The 18621-nt window shown below is 38.0% G+C and overlaps 20 non-coding genes across 20 annotated transcripts; all 20 read left to right on the plus strand.

Annotated features, from left to right (window-relative positions):
• Positions 1 to 1366: 1366 nt before the first annotated feature.
• On the plus strand, positions 1367 to 1439 carry trnar-ucg (transfer RNA arginine (anticodon UCG)). Its single transcript has one exon. It is a non-coding gene; the product is annotated as a tRNA-Arg (tRNA).
• Positions 1440 to 2085: 646 nt separating this feature from the next.
• trnar-ucg (transfer RNA arginine (anticodon UCG)) lies at positions 2086 to 2158 on the plus strand. Its single transcript has one exon. It is a non-coding gene; the product is annotated as a tRNA-Arg (tRNA).
• A 646-nt stretch (positions 2159 to 2804) lies between these two features.
• On the plus strand, positions 2805 to 2877 carry trnar-ucg (transfer RNA arginine (anticodon UCG)). The gene has a single exon. It is a non-coding gene; the product is annotated as a tRNA-Arg (tRNA).
• A 646-nt stretch (positions 2878 to 3523) lies between these two features.
• Positions 3524 to 3596, plus strand: trnar-ucg (transfer RNA arginine (anticodon UCG)). The gene has a single exon. It is a non-coding gene; the product is annotated as a tRNA-Arg (tRNA).
• Positions 3597 to 4242: 646 nt separating this feature from the next.
• On the plus strand, positions 4243 to 4315 carry trnar-ucg (transfer RNA arginine (anticodon UCG)). Its single transcript has one exon. It is a non-coding gene; the product is annotated as a tRNA-Arg (tRNA).
• Positions 4316 to 5654: 1339 nt separating this feature from the next.
• trnar-ucg (transfer RNA arginine (anticodon UCG)) lies at positions 5655 to 5727 on the plus strand. The gene has a single exon. It is a non-coding gene; the product is annotated as a tRNA-Arg (tRNA).
• Positions 5728 to 6373: 646 nt separating this feature from the next.
• trnar-ucg (transfer RNA arginine (anticodon UCG)) lies at positions 6374 to 6446 on the plus strand. The gene has a single exon. It is a non-coding gene; the product is annotated as a tRNA-Arg (tRNA).
• Positions 6447 to 7092: 646 nt separating this feature from the next.
• trnar-ucg (transfer RNA arginine (anticodon UCG)) lies at positions 7093 to 7165 on the plus strand. The gene has a single exon. It is a non-coding gene; the product is annotated as a tRNA-Arg (tRNA).
• Positions 7166 to 8451: 1286 nt separating this feature from the next.
• On the plus strand, positions 8452 to 8524 carry trnar-ucg (transfer RNA arginine (anticodon UCG)). Its single transcript has one exon. It is a non-coding gene; the product is annotated as a tRNA-Arg (tRNA).
• Positions 8525 to 9170: 646 nt separating this feature from the next.
• trnar-ucg (transfer RNA arginine (anticodon UCG)) lies at positions 9171 to 9243 on the plus strand. Its single transcript has one exon. It is a non-coding gene; the product is annotated as a tRNA-Arg (tRNA).
• A 646-nt stretch (positions 9244 to 9889) lies between these two features.
• Positions 9890 to 9962, plus strand: trnar-ucg (transfer RNA arginine (anticodon UCG)). Its single transcript has one exon. It is a non-coding gene; the product is annotated as a tRNA-Arg (tRNA).
• A 646-nt stretch (positions 9963 to 10608) lies between these two features.
• trnar-ucg (transfer RNA arginine (anticodon UCG)) lies at positions 10609 to 10681 on the plus strand. Its single transcript has one exon. It is a non-coding gene; the product is annotated as a tRNA-Arg (tRNA).
• A 646-nt stretch (positions 10682 to 11327) lies between these two features.
• trnar-ucg (transfer RNA arginine (anticodon UCG)) lies at positions 11328 to 11400 on the plus strand. Its single transcript has one exon. It is a non-coding gene; the product is annotated as a tRNA-Arg (tRNA).
• A 1339-nt stretch (positions 11401 to 12739) lies between these two features.
• Positions 12740 to 12812, plus strand: trnar-ucg (transfer RNA arginine (anticodon UCG)). Its single transcript has one exon. It is a non-coding gene; the product is annotated as a tRNA-Arg (tRNA).
• Positions 12813 to 14151: 1339 nt separating this feature from the next.
• On the plus strand, positions 14152 to 14224 carry trnar-ucg (transfer RNA arginine (anticodon UCG)). The gene has a single exon. It is a non-coding gene; the product is annotated as a tRNA-Arg (tRNA).
• Positions 14225 to 14870: 646 nt separating this feature from the next.
• On the plus strand, positions 14871 to 14943 carry trnar-ucg (transfer RNA arginine (anticodon UCG)). The gene has a single exon. It is a non-coding gene; the product is annotated as a tRNA-Arg (tRNA).
• A 646-nt stretch (positions 14944 to 15589) lies between these two features.
• On the plus strand, positions 15590 to 15662 carry trnar-ucg (transfer RNA arginine (anticodon UCG)). The gene has a single exon. It is a non-coding gene; the product is annotated as a tRNA-Arg (tRNA).
• A 1339-nt stretch (positions 15663 to 17001) lies between these two features.
• Positions 17002 to 17074, plus strand: trnar-ucg (transfer RNA arginine (anticodon UCG)). Its single transcript has one exon. It is a non-coding gene; the product is annotated as a tRNA-Arg (tRNA).
• Positions 17075 to 17720: 646 nt separating this feature from the next.
• On the plus strand, positions 17721 to 17793 carry trnar-ucg (transfer RNA arginine (anticodon UCG)). The gene has a single exon. It is a non-coding gene; the product is annotated as a tRNA-Arg (tRNA).
• A 646-nt stretch (positions 17794 to 18439) lies between these two features.
• Positions 18440 to 18512, plus strand: trnar-ucg (transfer RNA arginine (anticodon UCG)). Its single transcript has one exon. It is a non-coding gene; the product is annotated as a tRNA-Arg (tRNA).
• Positions 18513 to 18621: the final 109 nt, after the last annotated feature.

Here is an 18621-nt window from a genome sequence, read left to right on the forward strand (position 1 = left end):
TTCCTCATTCGGACAGGTTCACAATTTTGATGTCTATTGTTGCAAAGCAAAATCTGTATGATTCGTCCCTTCGTGGTCGTTTCAATTGAACAGCTCAGATCATTTGGAAATGTTTAAAATTTCCCGAAATAAGGTGTTGTTCTTGTTTCTTTGAAAAGCTAGGACATTGTTATGCAACTTTAATAATCTTAAGACTTCGAGTCCTGAGAAACATTGTGTTTGATTCTGTAGAACAAGATTGAACGATCGAGCCTCTTCCTACTTGTCAAAAATCACCATCTTTCCTCATTCGGACAGGTTCAAAATGTTGATGTCTATTGTTGGAAAGCAAAGTCTGTATGTTGTCATATTGGAGAAACTTGAGTAGTTAGCCTGGCATAGTGGAGAATGTGCCTACCTTCTAATCACAATATCGACGGGTCGAGTCTCTTTGTGATCGTTTAATTTCATTAGCTCAGCTAATTTGGAAATGTTCTTAGTTTCCCGAAATATGGCTTTGTTCTTGTTGCATTGAAAAGCTCGGACATTGTTATTCAACTTTAATAATCAAAGACTGCAAGGCCTGAGAGATATTCTGTCTGATTCTGCATCGCAAGATGGAGTGATAGAGTGTCTTCGTACTTGTTAAATATCACTAGCTTTCCTCATTCGGACAGGTTCACAATTTTGATGTCTATTGTTGCAAAGCAAAATCTGTATGATTCGTCCCTTCGTGGTCGTTTCAATTGAACAGCTCAGATCATTTGGAAATGTTTAAAATTTCCCGAAATAAGGTGTTGTTCTTGTTTCTTTGAAAAGCTAGGACATTGTTATGCAACTTTAATAATCTTAAGACTTCGAGTCCTGAGAAACATTGTGTTTGATTCTGTAGCACAAGATTGAACGATCGAGCCTCTTCCTACTTGTCAAAAATCACCATCTTTCCTCATTCGGACAGGTTCAAAATGTTGATGTCTATTGTTGGAAAGCAAAGTCTGTATGTTGTCATATTGGAGAAACTTGAGTAGTTAGCCTGGCATAGTGGAGAATGTGCCTACCTTCTAATCACAATATCGACGGGTCGAGTCTCTTTGTGATCGTTTAATTTCATTAGCTCAGCTAATTTGGAAATGTTCTTAGTTTCCCGAAATAAGGCTTTGTTCTTGTTGCATTGAAAAGCTCGGACATTGTTATTCAACTTTAATAATCAAAGACTGCAAGGCCTGAGAAATATTCTGTCTGATTCTGCATCGCAAGATGGAGTGATAGAGTGTCTTCGTACTTGTTAAATATCACTAGCTTTCCTCATTCGGACAGGTTCACAATTTTGATGTCTATTGTTGCAAAGCAAAATCTGTATGATGTCATATAGGTGCTATATGATGTAGACTGCGTGGCCTAATGGATAAGGCGTCTGACTTCGAGTCAGAAGATTGAGGGTTCGAGTCCCTTCGTGGTCGTTTAAATTGAACAGCTCAGGTCATTTGGAAATGTTTAAAATTTCCCGAAATAAGGTGTTGTTCTTGTTTCTTTGAAAAGCTAGGACATTGTTATGCAACTTTAATAATCTTAAGACTTCGTGGCCTGAGAAACATTGTGTTTGATTCTGTAGCACAAGATTGAACGATCGAGCCTCTTCCTACTTGTCAAAAATCACCATCTTTCCTCATTCGGACAGGTTCAAAATGTTGATGTCTATTGTTGGAAAGCAAAGTCTGTATGTTGTCATATTGGAGAAACTTGAGTAGTTAGCCTGGCATAGTGGAGAATGTGCCTACCTTCTAATCACAATATCGACGGGTCGAGTCTCTTTGTGATCGTTTAATTTCATTAGCTCAGCTAATTTGGAAATGTTCTTAGTTTCCCGAAATATGGCTTTGTTCTTGTTGCATTGAAAAGCTCGGACATTGTTATTCAACTTTAATAATCAAAGACTGCAAGGCCTGAGAGATATTCTGTCTGATTCTGCATCGCAAGATGGAGTGATAGAGTGTCTTCGTACTTGTTAAATATCACTAGCTTTCCTCATTCGGACAGGTTCACAATTTTGATGTCTATTGTTGCAAAGCAAAATCTGTATGATGTCATATAGGTGTATATCATGTAGACTGCGTGGCCTAATGGATAAGGCGTCTGACTTCGAATCAGAAGATTGAGGGTTCGAGTCCCTTCGTGGTCGTTTCAATTGAACAGCTCAGGTCATTTGGAAATGTTTAAAATTTCCCGAAATAAGGTGTTGTTCTTGTTTCTTTGAAAAGCTAGGACATTGTTATGCAACTTTAATAATCTTAAGACTTCGTGGCCTGAGAAACATTGTGTTTGATTCTGTAGCACAAGATTGAACGATCGAGCCTCTTCCTACTTGTCAAAAATCACCATCTTTCCTCATTCGGACAGGTTCAAAATGTTGATGTCTATTGTTGGAAAGCAAAGTCTGTATGTTGTCATATTGGAGAAACTTGAGTAGTTAGCCTGGCATAGTGGAGAATGTGCCTACCTTCTAATCACAATATCGACGGGTCGAGTCTCTTTGTGATCGTTTAATTTCATTAGCTCAGCTAATTTGGAAATGTTCTTAGTTTCCCGAAATAAGGCTTTGTTCTTGTTGCATTGAAAAGCTCGGACATTGTTATTCAACTTTAATAATCAAAGACTGCAAGGCCTGAGAAATATTCTGTCTGATTCTGCATCGCAAGATGGAGTGATAGAGTGTCTTCGTACTTGTTAAATATCACTAGCTTTCCTCATTCGGACAGGTTCACAATTTTGATGTCTATTGTTGCAAAGCAAAATCTGTATGATGTCATATAGGTGTATATGATGTAGACTGCGTGGCCTAATGGATAAGGCGTCTGACTTCGAATCAGAAGATTGAGGGTTCGAGTCCCTTCGTGGTCGTTTAAATTGAACAGCTCAGATCATTTGGAAATGTTTAAAATTTGCCGAAATAAGGTGTTGTTCTTGTTTCTTTGAAAAGCTAGGACATTGTTATGCAACTTTAATAATCTTAAGACTTCGAGGCCTGAGAAACATTGTGTTTGATTCTGTAGCACAAGATTGAACGATCGAGCCTCTTCCTACTTGTCAAAAATCACCATCTTTCCTCATTCGGACAGGTTCAAAATGTTGATGTCTATTGTTGGAAAGCAAAGTCTGTATGTTGTCATTTTGGAGAAACTTGAGTAGTTAGCCTGGCGTAGTGGAGAATGTGCCTACCTTCTAATCACAATATTGACGGGTCGAGTCTCTTTGTGATCGTTTAATTTCATTAGCTCAGCTAATTTGGAAATGTTCTTAGTTTCCCGAAATAAGGCTTTGTTCTTGTTGCATTGAAAAGCTCGGACATTGTTATTCAACTTTAATAATCAAAGACTGCAAGGCCTGAGAAATATTCTGTCTGATTCTGCATCACAAGATGGAGTGATAGAGTGTCTTCGTACTTGTTAAATATCACTAGCTTTCCTCATTCGGACAGGTTCACAATTTTGATGTCTATTGTTGCAAAGCAAAATCTGTATGATGTCATATAGGTCTATATGATGTAGACTGCGTGGCCTAATGGATAAGGCGTCTGACTTCGAATCAGAAGATTGAGGGTTCGAGTCCCTTCGTGGTCGTTTAAATTGAATAGCTCAGGTCATTTGGAAATGTTTAAAATTTCCCGAAATAAGGTGTTGTTCTTGTTTCTTTGAAAAGCTAGGACATTGTTATGCAACTTTAATAATCTTAAGACTTCGTGGCCTGAGAAACATTGTGTTTGATTCTGTAGCACAAGATTGAACGATCGAGCCTCTTCCTACTTGTCAAAAATCACCATCTTTCCTCATTCGGACAGGTTCAAAATGTTGATGTCTATTGTTGGAAAGCAAAGTCTGTATGTTGTCATATTGGAGAAACTTGAGTAGTTAGCCTGGCATAGTGGAGAAAGTGCCTACCTTCTAATCACAATATTGACGGGTCGAGTCTCTTTGTGATCGTTTAATTTCATTAGCTCAGCTAATTTGGAAATGTTCTTAGTTTCCCGAAATAAGGCTTTGTTCTTGTTGCATTGAAAAGCTCGGACATTGTTATTCAACTTTAATAATCAAAGACTGCAAGGCCTGAGAAATATTCTGTCTGATTCTGCATCGCAAGATGGAGTGATAGAGTGTCTTCGTACTTGTTAAATATCACTAGCTTTCCTCATTCGGACAGGTTCACAATTTTGATGTCTATTGTTGCAAAGCAAAATCTGTATGATGTCATATAGGTCTATATGACGTACACTGCGTGGCCTAATGGATAAGGCGTCTGACTTCGAATCAGAAGATTGAGGGTTCGAGTCCCTTCGTGGTCGTTTAAATTGAATAGCTCAGGTCATTTGGAAATGTTTAAAATTTCCCGAAATAAGGTGTTGTTCTTGTTTCTTTGAAAAGCTAGGACATTGTTATGCAACTTTAATAATCTTAAGACTTCGTGGCCTGAGAAACATTGTGTTTGATTCTTTAGCACAAGATTGAACGATCAAGCCTCTTCCTACTTGTCAAAAATCACCATCTTTCCTCATTCGGACAGGTTCAAAATGTTGATGTCTATTGTTGGAAAGCAAAGTCTGTATGTTGTCATTTTGGAGAAACGTGAGTAGTTAGCCCGGCGTAGTGGAGAATGTGCCTACCTTCTAATCACAATTTTGACGGGTCGAGTCTCTTTGTGATCGTTTAATTTCATTAGCTCAGCTAATTTGGAAATGTTCTTAGTTTCCCGAAATAAGGCTTTGTTCTTGTTGCATTGAAAAGCTCGGACATTGTTATTCAACTTTAATAATCAAAGACTGCAAGGCCTGAGAAATATTCTGTCTCATTCTGCATCGCAAGATGGAGTGATAGAGTGTCTTCGTACTTGTTAAATATCACTAGCTTTCCTCATACGGACAGGTTCACAATTTTGATGTCTATTGTTGCAAATCAAAATCTGTATGATGTCATATAGGTCTATATGAAGTAGACTGCGTGGCCTGATGGATAAGGCGTCTGACTTCAAATCAGAAGATTGAGGGTTCGAGTCCCTTCGTGGTCGTTTCAATTGAACAGCTCAGATCATTTGGAAATGTTTAAAATTTCCCGAAATAAGGTGTTGTTCTTGTTTCTTTGAAAAGCTAGGACATTGTTATGCAACTTTAATAATCTTAAGACTTCGTGGCCTGAGAAACATTGTGTTTGATTCTGTAGCACAAGATTGAACAATCGAGCCTCTTCCTACTTGTCAAAAATCACCATCTTTCCTCATTCGGACAGGTTCAAAATGTTGATGTCTATTGTTGGAAAGCAAAGTCTGTATGTTGTCATATTGGAGAAAATTGAGTAGTTAGCCTGGCATAGTGGTATTGACTGGTCGAGTCTCTTTGTGATCGTTTAATTTCATTAGCTCAGCTAATTTGGAAATGTTCTTAGTTTCCCGAAATAAGGCTTTGTTCTTGTTGCATTGAAAAGCTCGGACATTGTTATTCAACTTTAATAATCAAAGACTGCAAGGCCTGAGAAATATTCTGTCTGATTCTGCATCGCAAGATGGAGTGATAGAGTGTCTTCGTACTTGTTAAATATCACTAGCTTTCCTCATTCGGACAGGTTCACAATTTTGATGTCTATTGTTGCAAAGCAAAATCTGTATGATGTCATATAGGTCTATATGATGTAGACTGCGTGGCCTAATGGATAAGGCGTCTGACTTCGAGTCAGAAGATTGAGGGTTCGAGTCCCTTCGTGGTTGTTTAAATTGAATAGCTCAGGTCATTTGGAAATGTTTAAAATTTCCCAAAATAAGGTGTTGTTCTTGTTTCTTTGAAAAGCTAGGACATTGTTATGCAACTTTAATAATCTTAAGACTTCGTGGCCTGAGAAACATTGTGTTTGATTCTGTAGCACAAGATTGAACGATCGAGCCTCTTCCTACTTGTCAAAAATCACCATCTTTCCTCATTCGGACAGGTTCAAAATGTTGATGTCTATTGTTGGAAAGCAAAGTCTGTATGTTGTCATATTGGAGAAAATTTAGTAGTTAGCCTGGCATAGTGGAGAATGTGCCTACCTTCTAATCACAATATCGACGGGTCGAGTCTCTTTGTGATCGTTTAATTTCATTAGCTCAGCTAATTTGGAAATGTTCTTAGTTTCCCGAAATAAGGCTTTGTTCTTGTTGCATTGAAAAGCTCGGACATTGTTATTCAACTTTAATAATCAAAGACTGCAAGGCCTGAGAAATATTCTGTCTGATTCTGCATCACAAGATGGAGTGATAGAGTGTCTTCGTACTTGTTAAATATCACTAGCTTTCCTCATTCGGACAGGTTCACAATTTTGATGTCTATTGTTGCAAAGCAAAATCTGTATGATGTCATATAGGTCTATATGATGTAGACTGCGTGGCCTAATGGATAAGGCGTCTGACTTCGAATCAGAAGATTGAGGGTTCGAGTCCCTTTGTGGTCGTTTAAATTGAATAGCTCAGGTCATTTGGAAATGTTTAAAATTTCCAGAAATAAGGTGTTGTTCTTGTTTCTTTGAAAAGCTAGGACATTGTTATGCAACTTTAATAATCTTAAGACTTCGTGGCCTGAGAAACATTGTGTTTGATTCTGTAGCACAAGATTGAACGATCGAGCCTCTTCCTACTTGTCAAAAATCACCATCTTTCCTCATTCGGACGGGTTGAAAATGTTGATGTCTATTGTTGGAAAGCAAAGTCTGTATGTTGTCATATTGGAGAAACTTGAGTAGTTAGCCTGGCATAGTGGAGAATGTGCCTACCTTCTAATCACAATATTGACGGGTCGAGTCTCTTTGTGATCGTTTAATTTCATTAGCTCAGCTAATTTGGAAATGTTCTTAGTTTCCCGAAATAAGGCTTTGTTCTTGTTGCATTGAAAAGCTCGGACATTGTTATTCAACTTTAATAATCAAAGACTGCAAGGCCTGAGAAATATTCTGTCTGATTCTGCATCGCAAGATGGAGTGATAGAGTGTCTTCGTACTTGTTAAATATCACTAGCTTTCCTCATTCGGACAGGTTCACAATTTTGATGTCTATTGTTGCAAAGCAAAATCTGTATGATGTCATATAGGTCTATATGATGTAGACTGCGTGGCCTAATGGATAAGGCGTCTGACTTCGAATCAGAAGATTGAGGGTTCGAGTCCCTTCGTGGTCGTTTAAATTGAATAGCTCAGGTCATTTGGATATGTTTAAAATTTCCCGAAATAAGGTGTTGTTCTTGTTTCTTTGAAAAGCTAGGACATTGTTATGCAACTTTAATAATCTTAAGACTTCGTGGCCTGAGAAACATTGTGTTTGATTCTGTAGCACAAGATTGAACGATCGAGCCTCTTCCTACTTGTCAAAAATCACCATCTTTCCTCATTCGGACAGGTTCAAAATGTTGATGTCTATTGTTGGAAAGCAAAGTCTGTATGTTGTCATATTGGAGAAACTTGAGTAGTTAGCCTGGCATAGTGGAGAATGTGCCTACCTTCTAATCACAATATCGACGGGTCGAGTCTCTTTGTGATCGTTTAATTTCATTAGCTCAGCTAATTTGGAAATGTTCTTAGTTTCCCGAAATATGGCTTTGTTCTTGTTGCATTGAAAAGCTCGGACATTGTTATTCAACTTTAATAATCAAAGACTGCAAGGCCTGAGAGATATTCTGTCTGATTCTGCATCGCAAGATGGAGTGATAGAGTGTCTTCGTACTTGTTAAATATCACTAGCTTTCCTCATTCGGACAGGTTCACAATTTTGATGTCTATTGTTGCAAAGCAAAATCTGTATGATTCGTCCCTTCGTGGTCGTTTCAATTGAACAGCTCAGATCATTTGGAAATGTTTAAAATTTCCCGAAATAAGGTGTTGTTCTTGTTTCTTTGAAAAGCTAGGACATTGTTATGCAACTTTAATAATCTTAAGACTTCGAGTCCTGAGAAACATTGTGTTTGATTCTGTAGCACAAGATTGAACGATCGAGCCTCTTCCTACTTGTCAAAAATCACCATCTTTCCTCATTCGGACAGGTTCAAAATGTTGATGTCTATTGTTGGAAAGCAAAGTCTGTATGTTGTCATATTGGAGAAACTTGAGTAGTTAGCCTGGCATAGTGGAGAATGTGCCTACCTTCTAATCACAATATCGACGGGTCGAGTCTCTTTGTGATCGTTTAATTTCATTAGCTCAGCTAATTTGGAAATGTTCTTAGTTTCCCGAAATAAGGCTTTGTTCTTGTTGCATTGAAAAGCTCGGACATTGTTATTCAACTTTAATAATCAAAGACTGCAAGGCCTGAGAAATATTCTGTCTGATTCTGCATCGCAAGATGGAGTGATAGAGTGTCTTCGTACTTGTTAAATATCACTAGCTTTCCTCATTCGGACAGGTTCACAATTTTGATGTCTATTGTTGCAAAGCAAAATCTGTATGATGTCATATAGGTCTATATGATGTAGACTGCGTGGCCTAATGGATAAGGCGTCTGACTTCGAGTCAGAAGATTGAGGGTTCGAGTCCCTTCGTGGTTGTTTAAATTGAACAGCTCAGGTCATTTGGAAATGTAAAAAATTTCCCGAAATAAGGTGTTGTTCTTGTTTCTTTGAAAAGCTAGGACATTGTTATGCAACTTTAATAATCTTAAGACTTCGAGTCCTGAGAAACATTGTGTTTGATTCTGTAGCACAAGATTGAACGATCGAGCATCTTCGTACTTGTCAAAAATCACCATCTTTCCTCATTCGGACAGGTTCAAAATGTTGATGTCTATTGTTGGAAAGCAAAGTCTGTATGTTGTCATATTGGAGAAACTTGAGTAGTTAGCCTGGCATAGTGGAGAATGTGCCTACCTTGTAATCACAATATTGACGGGTCGAGTCTCTTTGTGATCGTTTAATTTCATTAGCTCAGCTAATTTGGAAATGTTCTTAGTTTCCCGAAATATGGCTTTGTTCTTGTTGCATTGAAAAGCTCGGACATTGTTATTGAACTTTAATAATCAAAGACTGCAAGGCCTGAGAAATATTCTGTCTGATTCTGCATCTCAAGATGGAGTTATAGAGTGTCTTCGTACTTGTTAAATATCACTAGCTTTCCTCATTCGGACAGGTTCACAATTTTGATGTCTATTGTTGCAAAGCAAAATCTGTATGATGTCATATAGGTGTATATCATGTAGACTGCGTGGCCTAATGGATAAGGCGTCTGACTTCGAATCAGAAGATTGAGGGTTCGAGTCCCTTCGTGGTCGTTTAAATTGAATAGCTCAGGTCATTTGGAAATGTTTAAAATTTCCCAAAATAAGGTGTTGTTCTTGTTTCTTTGAAAAGCTAGGACATTGTTATGCAACTTTAATAATCTTAAGACTTCGTGGCCTGAGAAACATTGTGTTTGATTCTGTAGCACAAGATTGAACGATCGAGCCTCTTCCTACTTGTCAAAAATCACCATCTTTCCTCATTCGGACAGGTTCAAAATGTTGATGTCTATTGTTGGAAAGCAAAGTCTGTATGTTGTCATATTGGAGAAACTTGAGTAGTTAGCTTGGCATAGTGGAGAATGTGCCTACCTTCGAATCACAATATTGACGGGTTGAGTCTCTTTGTGATCGTTTAATTTCATTAGCTCAGCTAATTTGGAAATGTTCTTAGTTTCTCGAAATAAGGCTTTTTTCTTGTTGCATTGAAAAGCTCGGACATTGTTATTCAACTTTAATAATCAAAGACTGCAAGGCCTGAGAAATATTCTGTCTGATTCTGCATCGCAAGATGGAGTGATAGAGTGTCTTCGTACTTGTTAAATATCACTAGCTTTCCTCATTCGGACAGGTTCACAATTTTGATGTCTATTGTTGCAAAGCAAAATCTGTATGATGTCATATAGGTGTATATGATGTAGACTGCGTGGCCTAATGGATAAGGCGTCTGACTTCGAATCAGAAGATTGAGGGTTCGAGTCCCTTCGTGGTCGTTTAAATTGAACAGCTCAGATCATTTGGAAATGTATAAAATTTGCCGAAATAAGGTGTTGTTCTTCTTTCTTTGAAAATCTAGGACATTGTTATGCAACTTTAATAATCTTAAGAATTCGAGGCCTGAGAAACATTGTGTTTGATTCTGTAGCACAAGATTGAACGATCGAGCCTCTTCGTACTTGTCAAAAATCACCATCTTTCCTCATTCGGACAGGTTCAAAATGTTGATGTCTATTGTTGGAAAGCAAAGTCTGTATGTTGTCATTTTGGAGAAACTTGAGTAGTTAGCCTGGCGTAGTGGAGAATGTGCCTACCTTCTAATCACAATATTGACGGGTCGAGTCTCTTTGTGATCATTTAATTTCATTAGCTCAGCTAATTTGGAAATGTTCTTAGTTTCCCGAAATAAGGCTTTGTTCTTGTTGCATTGAAAAGCTCGGACATTGTTATTCAACTTTAATAATCAAAGACTGCAAGGCCTGAGAAATATTCTGTCTGATTCTGCATCACAAGATGGAGTGATAGAGTGTCTTCGTACTTGTTAAATATCACTAGCTTTCCTCATTCGGACAGGTTCACAATTTTGATGTCTATTGTTGCAAAGCAAAATCTGTATGATGTCATATAGGTCTATATGAAGTAGACTGCGTGGCCTAATGGATAAGGCGTCTGACTTCGAATCAGAAGATTGAGGGTTCGAGTCCCTTCGTGGTCGTTTAAATTGAATAGCTCAGGTCATTTGGAAATGTTTAAAATTTCCCGAAATAAGGTGTTGTTCTTGTTTCTTTGAAAAGCTAGGACATTGTTATGCAACTTTAATAATCTTAAGACTTCGTGGCCTGAGAAACATTGTGTTTGATTCTGTAGCACAAGATTGAACGATCGAGACTCTTCCTACTTGTCAAAAATCACCATCTTTCCTCATTCGGACGGGTTCAAAATGTTGATGTCTATTGTTGGAAAGCAAAGTCTGTATGTTGTCATATTGGAGAAACTTGAGTAGTTAGCCTGGCATAGTGGAGAAAGTGCCTACCTTCTAATCACAATATTGACGGGTCGAGGCTCTTTGTGATCGTTTAATTTCATTAGCTCAGCTAATTTGGAAATGTTCTTAGTTTCCCGAAATAAGGCTTTGTTCTTGTTGCATTGAAAAGCTCGGACATTGTTATTCAACTTTAATAATCAAAGACTGCAAGGCCTGAGAAATATTCTGTCTGATTCTGCATCGCAAGATGGAGTGATAGAGTGTCTTCGTACTTGTTAAATATCACTAGCTTTCCTCATTCGGACAGGTTCACAATTTTGATGTCTATTGTTGCAAAGCAAAATCTGTATGATGTCATATAGGTCTATATGACGTACACTGCGTGGCCTAATGGATAAGGCGTCTGACTTCGAATCAGAAGATTGAGGGTTCGAGTCCCTTCGTGGTCGTTTAAATTGAATAGCTCAGGTCATTTGGAAATGTTTAAAATTTCCCAAAATAAGGTGTTGTTCTTGTTTCTTTGAAAAGCTAGGACATTGTTATGCAACTTTAATAATCTTAAGACTTCGTGGCCTGAGAAACATTGTGTTTGATTCTTTAGCACAAGATTGAACGATCAAGCCTCTTCCTACTTGTCAAAAATCACCATCTTTCCTCATTCGGACAGGTTCAAAATGTTGATGTCTATTGTTGGAAAGCAAAGTCTGTATGTTGTCATTTTGGAGAAACATGAGTAGTTAGCCCGGCGTAGTGGAGAATGTGCCTACCTTCTAATCACAATATTGACGGGTCGAGTCTCTTTGTGATCGTTTAATTTCATTAGCTCAGCTAATTTGGAAATGTTCTTAGTTTCCCGAAATAAGGCTTTGTTCTTGTTGCATTGAAAAGCTCGGACATTGTTATTCAACTTTAATAATCAAAGACTGCAAGGCCTGAGAAATATTCTGTCTCATTCTGCATCGCAAGATGGAGTGATAGAGTGTCTTCGTACTTGTTAAATATCACTAGCTTTCCTCATACGGACAGGTTCACAATTTTGATGTCTATTGTTGCAAATCAAAATCTGTATGATGTCATATAGGTCTATATGATGTAGACTGCGTGGCCTGATGGATAAGGCGTCTGACTTCAAATCAGAAGATTGAGGGTTCGAGTCCCTTCGTGGTCGTTTCAATTGAACAGCTCAGATCATTTGGAAATGTTTAAAATTTCCCGAAATAAGGTGTTGTTCTTGTTTCTTTGAAAAGCTAGGACATTGTTATGCAACTTTAATAATCTTAAGACTTCGTGGCCTGAGAAACATTGTGTTTGATTCTGTAGCACAAGATTGAACAATCGAGCCTCTTCCTACTTGTCAAAAATCACCATCTTTCCTCATTCGGACAGGTTCAAAATGTTGATGTCTATTGTTGGAAAGCAAAGTCTGTATGTTGTCATATTGGAGAAAATTGAGTAGTTAGCCTGGCATAGTGGTATTGACTGGTCGAGTCTCTTTGTGATCGTTTAATTTCATTAGCTCAGCTAATTTGGAAATGTTCTTAGTTTCCCGAAATAAGGCTTTGTTCTTGTTGCATTGAAAAGCTCGGACATTGTTATTCAACTTTAATAATCAAAGACTGCAAGGCCTGAGAAATATTCTGTCTGATTCTGCATCGCAAGATGGAGTGATAGAGTGTCTTCGTACTTGTTAAATATCACTAGCTTTCCTCATTCGGACAGGTTCACAATTTTGATGTCTATTGTTGCAAAGCAAAATCTGTATGATGTCATATAGGTCTATATGACGTACACTGCGTGGCCTAATGGATAAGGCGTCTGACTTCGAATCAGAAGATTGAGGGTTCGAGTCCCTTCGTGGTCGTTTAAATTGAATAGCTCAGGTCATTTGGAAATGTTTAAAATTTCCCGAAATAAGGTGTTGTTCTTGTTTCTTTGAAAAGCTAGGACATTGTTATGCAACTTTAATAATCTTAAGACTTCGTGGCCTGAGAAACATTGTGTTTGATTCTTTAGCACAAGATTGAACGATCAAGCCTCTTCCTACTTGTCAAAAATCACCATCTTTCCTCATTCGGACAGGTTCAAAATGTTGATGTCTATTGTTGGAAAGCAAAGTCTGTATGTTGTCATTTTGGAGAAACGTGAGTAGTTAGCCCGGCGTAGTGGAGAATGTGCCTACCTTCTAATCACAATATTGACGGGTCGAGTCTCTTTGTGATCGTTTAATTTCATTAGCTCAGCTAATTTGGAAATGTTCTTAGTTTCCCGAAATAAGGCTTTGTTCTTGTTGCATTGAAAAGCTCGGACATTGTTATTCAACTTTAATAATCAAAGACTGCAAGGCCTGAGAAATATTCTGTCTCATTCTGCATCGCAAGATGGAGTGATAGAGTGTCTTCGTACTTGTTAAATATCACTAGCTTTCCTCATACGGACAGGTTCACAATTTTGATGTCTATTGTTGCAAATCAAAATCTGTATGATGTCATATAGGTCTATATGATGTAGACTGCGTGGCCTGATGGATAAGGCGTCTGACTTCAAATCAGAAGATTGAGGGTTCGAGTCCCTTCGTGGTCGTTTCAATTGAACAGCTCAGATCATTTGGAAATGTTTAAAATTTCCCGAAATAAGGTGTTGTTCTTGTTTCTTTGAAAAGCTAGGACATTGTTATGCAACTTTAATAATCTTAAGACTTCGTGGCCTGAGAAACATTGTGTTTGATTCTGTAGCACAAGATTGAACAATCGAGCCTCTTCCTACTTGTCAAAAATCACCATCTTTCCTCATTCGGACAGGTTCAAAATGTTGATGTCTATTGTTGGAAAGCAAAGTCTGTATGTTGTCATATTGGAGAAAATTGAGTAGTTAGCCTGGCATAGTGGTATTGACTGGTCGAGTCTCTTTGTGATCGTTTAATTTCATTAGCTCAGCTAATTTGGAAATGTTCTTAGTTTCCCGAAATAAGGCTTTGTTCTTGTTGCATTGAAAAGCTCGGACATTGTTATTCAACTTTAATAATCAAAGACTGCAAGGCCTGAGAAATATTCTGTCTGATTCTGCATCGCAAGATGGAGTGATAGAGTGTCTTCGTACTTGTTAAATATCACTAGCTTTCCTCATTCGGACAGGTTCACAATTTTGATGTCTATTGTTGCAAAGCAAAATCTGTATGATGTCATATAGGTCTATATGATGTAGACTGCGTGGCCTAATGGATAAGGCGTCTGACTTCGAGTCAGAAGATTGAGGGTTCGAGTCCCTTCGTGGTTGTTTAAATTGAATAGCTCAGGTCATTTGGAAATGTTTAAAATTTCCCAAAATAAGGTGTTGTTCTTGTTTCTTTGAAAAGCTAGGACATTGTTATGCAACTTTAATAATCTTAAGACTTCGTGGCCTGAGAAACATTGTGTTTGATTCTGTAGCACAAGATTGAACGATCGAGCCTCTTCCTACTTGTCAAAAATCACCATCTTTCCTCATTCGGACAGGTTCAAAATGTTGATGTCTATTGTTGGAAAGCAAAGTCTGTATGTTGTCATATTGGAGAAAATTTAGTAGTTAGCCTGGCATAGTGGAGAATGTGCCTACCTTCTAATCACAATATCGACGGGTCGAGTCTCTTTGTGATCGTTTAATTTCATTAGCTCAGCTAATTTGGAAATGTTCTTAGTTTCCCGAAATAAGGCTTTGTTCTTGTTGCATTGAAAAGCTCGGACATTGTTATTCAACTTTAATAATCAAAGACTGCAAGGCCTGAGAAATATTCTGTCTGATTCTGCATCACAAGATGGAGTGATAGAGTGTCTTCGTACTTGTTAAATATCACTAGCTTTCCTCATTCGGACAGGTTCACAATTTTGATGTCTATTGTTGCAAAGCAAAATCTGTATGATGTCATATAGGTCTATATGATGTAGACTGCGTGGCCTAATGGATAAGGCGTCTGACTTCGAATCAGAAGATTGAGGGTTCGAGTCCCTTTGTGGTCGTTTAAATTGAATAGCTCAGGTCATTTGGAAATGTTTAAAATTTCCAGAAATAAGGTGTTGTTCTTGTTTCTTTGAAAAGCTAGGACATTGTTATGCAACTTTAATAATCTTAAGACTTCGTGGCCTGAGAAACATTGTGTTTGATTCTGTAGCACAAGATTGAACGATCGAGCCTCTTCCTACTTGTCAAAAATCACCATCTTTCCTCATTCGGACGGGTTGAAAATGTTGATGTCTATTGTTGGAAAGCAAAGTCTGTATGTTGTCATATTGGAGAAACTTGAGTAGTTAGCCTGGCATAGTGGAGAAAGTGCCTACCTTCTAATCACAATATTGACGGGTCGAGGCTCTTTGTGATCGTTTAATTTCATTAGCTCAGCTAATTTGGAAATGTTCTTAGTTTCCCGAAATAAGGCTTTGTTCTTGTTGCATTGAAAAGCTCGGACATTGTTATTCAACTTTAATAATCAAAGACTGCAAGGCCTGAGAAATATTCTGTCTGATTCTGCATCGCAAGATGGAGTGATAGAGTGTCTTCGTACTTGTTAAATATCACTAGCTTTCCTCATTCGGACAGGTTCACAATTTTGATGTCTATTGTTGCAAAGCAAAATCTGTATGATGTCATATAGGTCTATATGATGTAGACTGCGTGGCCTAATGGATAAGGCGTCTGACTTCGAATCAGAAGATTGAGGGTTCGAGTCCCTTCGTGGTCCTTTAAATTGAATAGCTCAGGTCATTTGGAAATGTTTAAAATTTCCCGAAATAAGGTGTTGTTCTTGTTTCTTTGAAAAGCTAGGACATTGTTATGCAACTTTAATAATCTTAAGACTTCGTGGCCTGAGAAACATTGTGTTTGATTCTTTAGCACAAGATTGAACGATCAAGCCTCTTCCTACTTGTCAAAAATCACCATCTTTCCTCATTCGGACAGGTTCAAAATGTTGATGTCTATTGTTGGAAAGCAAAGTCTGTATGTTGTCATTTTGGAGAAACTTGAGTAGTTAGCCCGGCGTAGTGGAGAATGTGCCTACCTTCTAATCACAATATTGACGGGTCGAGTCTCTTTGTGATCGTTTAATTTCATTAGCTCAGCTAATTTGGAAATGTTCTTAGTTTCCCGAAATAAGGCTTTGTTCTTGTTGCATTGAAAAGCTCGGACATTGTTATTCAACTTTAATAATCAAAGACTGCAAGGCCTGAGAAATATTCTGTCTCATTCTGCATCGCAAGATGGAGTGATAGAGTGTCTTCGTACTTGTTAAATATCACTAGCTTTCCTCATACGGACAGGTTCACAATTTTGATGTCTATTGTTGCAAATCAAAATCTGTATGATGTCATATAGGTCTATATGATGTAGACTGCGTGGCCTGATGGATAAGGCGTCTGACTTCAAATCAGAAGATTGAGGGTTCGAGTCCCTTCGTGGTCGTTTCAATTGAACAGCTCAGATCATTTGGAAATGTTTAAAATTTCCCGAAATAAGGTGTTGTTCTTGTTTCTTTGAAAAGCTAGGACATTGTTATGCAACTTTAATAATCTTAAGACTTCGTGGCCTGAGAAACATTGTGTTTGATTCTGTAGCACAAGATTGAACGATCGAGCCTCTTCCTACTTGTCAAAAATCACCATCTTTCCTCATTCGGACAGGTTCAAAATGTTGATGTCTATTGTTGGAAAGCAAAGTCTGTATGTTGTCATATTGGAGAAAATTGAGTAGTTAGCCTGGCATAGTGGTATTGACTGGTCGAGTCTCTTTGTGATCGTTTAATTTCATTAGCTCAGCTAATTTGGAAATGTTCTTAGTTTCCCGAAATAAGGCTTTGTTCTTGTTGCATTGAAAAGCTCGGACATTGTTATTCAACTTTAATAATCAAAGACTGCAAGGCCTGAGAAATATTCTGTCTGATTCTGCATCGCAAGATGGAGTGATAGAGTGTCTTCGTACTTGTTAAATATCACTAGCTTTCCTCATTCGGACAGGTTCACAATTTTGATGTCTATTGTTGCAAAGCAAAATCTGTATGATGTCATATAGGTCTATATGATGTAGACTGCGTGGCCTAATGGATAAGGCGTCTGACTTCGAGTCAGAAGATTGAGGGTTCGAGTCCCTTCGTGGTTGTTTAAATTGAATAGCTCAGGTCATTTGGAAATGTTTAAAATTTCCCAAAATAAGGTGTTGTTCTTGTTTCTTTGAAAAGCTAGGACATTGTTATGCAACTTTAATAATCTTAAGACTTCGTGGCCTGAGAAACATTGTGTTTGATTCTGTAGCACAAGATTGAACGATCGAGCCTCTTCCTACTTGTCAAAAATCACCATCTTTCCTCATTCGGACAGGTTCAAAATGTTGATGTCTATTGTTGGAAAGCAAAGTCTGTATGTTGTCATATTGGAGAAAATTTAGTAGTTAGCCTGGCATAGTGGAGAATGTGCCTACCTTCTAATCACAATATCGACGGGTCGAGTCTCTTTGTGATCGTTTAATTTCATTAGCTCAGCTAATTTGGAAATGTTCTTAGTTTCCCGAAATAAGGCTTTGTTCTTGTTGCATTGAAAAGCTCGGACATTGTTATTCAACTTTAATAATCAAAGACTGCAAGGCCTGAGAAATATTCTGTCTGATTCTGCATCACAAGATGGAGTGATAGAGTGTCTTCGTACTTGTTAAATATCACTAGCTTTCCTCATTCGGACAGGTTCACAATTTTGATGTCTATTGTTGCAAAGCAAAATCTGTATGATGTCATATAGGTCTATATGATGTAGACTGCGTGGCCTAATGGATAAGGCGTCTGACTTCGAATCAGAAGATTGAGGGTTCGAGTCCCTTTGTGGTCGTTTAAATTGAATAGCTCAGGTCATTTGGAAATGTTTAAAATTTCCAGAAATAAGGTGTTGTTCTTGTTTCTTTGAAAAGCTAGGACATTGTTATGCAACTTTAATAATCTTAAGACTTCGTGGCCTGAGAAACATTGTGTTTGATTCTGTAGCACAAGATTGAACGATCGAGCCTCTTCCTACTTGTCAAAAATCACCATCTTTCCTCATTCGGACGGGTTGAAAATGTTGATGTCTATTGTTGGAAAGCAAAGTCTGTATGTTGTCATATTGGAGAAACTTGAGTAGTTAGCCTGGCATAGTGGAGAAAGTGCCTACCTTCTAATCACAATATTGACGGGTCGAGGCTCTTTGTGATCGTTTAATTTCATTAGCTCAGCTAATTTGGAAATGTTCTTAGTTTCCCGAAATAAGGCTTTGTTCTTGTTGCATTGAAAAGCTCGGACATTGTTATTCAACTTTAATAATCAAAGACTGCAAGGCCTGAGAAATATTCTGTCTCATTCTGCATCGCAAGATGGAGTGATAGAGTGTCTTCGTACTTGTTAAATATCACTAGCTTTCCTCATACGGACAGGTTCACAATTTTGATGTCTATTGTTGCAAATCAAAATCTGTATGATGTCATATAGGTCTATATGATGTAGACTGCGTGGCCTGATGGATAAGGCGTCTGACTTCGAATCAGAAGATTGAGGGTTCGAGTCCCTTCGTGGTCGTTTCAATTGAACAGCTCAGATCATTTGGAAATGTTTAAAATTTCCCGAAATAAGGTGTTGTTCTTGTTTCTTTGAAAAGCTAGGACATTGTTATGCAACTTTAATAATC

This window comes from Salmo salar, chromosome 01 (genome assembly GCF_965601325.2).
Source record: "Salmo salar chromosome 01, fSalSal1, whole genome shotgun sequence".
Classification (NCBI taxonomy): domain Eukaryota; kingdom Metazoa; phylum Chordata; class Actinopteri; order Salmoniformes; family Salmonidae; genus Salmo; species Salmo salar.